This window comes from Schistocerca gregaria, unplaced genomic scaffold (assembly GCF_023897955.1).
Source record: "Schistocerca gregaria isolate iqSchGreg1 unplaced genomic scaffold, iqSchGreg1.2 ptg000422l, whole genome shotgun sequence".
Classification (NCBI taxonomy): Eukaryota; Metazoa; Arthropoda; class Insecta; order Orthoptera; family Acrididae; genus Schistocerca; species Schistocerca gregaria.
Window position 1 is genome coordinate 6891305 of NW_026061853.1, and position 2047 is coordinate 6893351.

A 2047-nucleotide genomic window follows, 5' to 3' on the forward strand; every position below is an offset into this window, starting at 1 on the left:
TCTTACTGTATATTACATCAACTTAGAAGCTTCATCTGTGTTCCGCTATGTTGATTTTAGTGCCTCCGCATACCGCAGCACGCGACATAGCTTTGCAGATGATAAGTACAACCGTTTCAGAGAGAAGAGGGGCCAATGTGACGATCTGGCTTTAAGTCGATTCGATAACAAATGACGAAAATGGACGGATTTCTTAGGTTTTTACTACATATGAACACTTTTCACATACTTCCGTGCAACGCAGCTGTTAGTCCTCCTTTCATGCAGAATCTTAAGGTCCTAGCTCATGTCCAAGGCACCAAAGCCAGCTAAAAAGTCAATAATCGATACCTAAAACTTGAATTGTACTACTTCTTACTTGCTATTACATCAACTTAGAAGCTTCATCTGTGTTCCACTATGGTTATTTTAGTGTCTCCGCATACCGCAGCACGCGACATAGCTTTGCAGACGATAAGTACAACCGTTTCAGAGAGAAGAGCGGCCAATGTGACGATCTGGCTTTAAGTCGATTCAATAACAAATGACGAAAATGGACGGATTTCTCAGGTTTTTACTACATAAAAACACTTTTCACATACTCCCGTGCAACGCGGCTGCTAGTCCTCCTTTCATGCAGAATCTTAAGGACCTAGCTCATGTCCAAGGCACCAAAGCCAGCTAATAAGTCAATAATCGATACCTAAAACTTGAATTGTACTACTTCTTACTGGCTATTACATCAACTTAGAAGCTTAATCTGTGTTCTAATATAGTGCTTTTAGTGTCTCCGCATACCGCAGCACGCGACATAGCTTTGCAGAGGATAAGTACAACCGTTTCAGAGAGAAGAGCGGCCAATGTGACGCACTGCTTGAAGTCGATTCGATAATAAATTACGAAAACGAACGGATTCCTCACGTTTTTACTACATATGAACACTTTTCACATTCTCCCTTGCAACTCGGCTGCTAGTCCTCCTTTCATGCAGAATCTTAAGGTCCTAGCTCATGTCCAAGGCACCAAAGCCAGCAAAAAGTCCATAATCGATACCTAAAACTTGAATTGTACTACTTCTTACTTGCTATTACATCAACTTAGAAGCTTCATCTGTGTTCTACTATGGTGCTTTTAGTGTCTCCGCATACCGCAGCACGCGACATAGCTTTGCAGACGATAAGTACAACCGTTTCAGAGAGAAGAGCGGCCAATGTGGCGATCTGGCTTTAAGTCGAATCGATAACAAATGACGAAAATGGACGGATTTCTCAGGTTTTTACTACATATGAACACTTTTCACATACTCCCGTGCAACGCGGCTGCTAGTCCTCCTTTCATGCTGAATCTTAAGGTCCTAGCTCATGTCCAAGGCACCAAAGCCAGCTAAAAAGTCAATATTCGATACCTAAAACTTGAATTGTACTACTCCTTACTGGCTATTACATCAACTTAGAAGCTTCATCTGCGTTCTACTATGGTGCTTTTAGTGTCTCCGCATACCGCAGCACGCGACATAGCTTTGCAGACGATAAGTACAACCGTTTCAGAGAGAAGAGAGGCCAATGTGACGCACTGCTTTAAGTCGATTCGATAATAAATTACGAAAACGGACGGATTTCTTAGGTTTTTACTACATATGAACACTTTTCGTATCCTCCGGTGCAACTCGGCTGCTAGTCCTCCTTTCATGCAGAATCTTAAGGTCCTAGCTCATGTCCAAGGCACCAAAGCCAGCTAAAAAGTCAATAATCGATACCTAAAACTTGAATTGTACTACTTCTGACTGGCTATTACATCAACTTAGAAGCTTCATCTGTGTTCTACTATGGTGCTTTAAGTGTCTCCGCATAACGCAGCACGCGACGTAGCTTTGCAGACGATAAGTACTACCGTTTCAGAGAGAAGAAGGGCCAATGTGACGATCTGGCTTTAAGTCGATTCGATAACAAATGACGAAAATGGACGGATTTCTCAGGTTTTTACTACATATGAACACTTTTCACATACTCCCGTGCAACGCGGCTGCTAGTCCTCCTTTCATGCAGAATCGTAAGGTCCTAGCTCATGT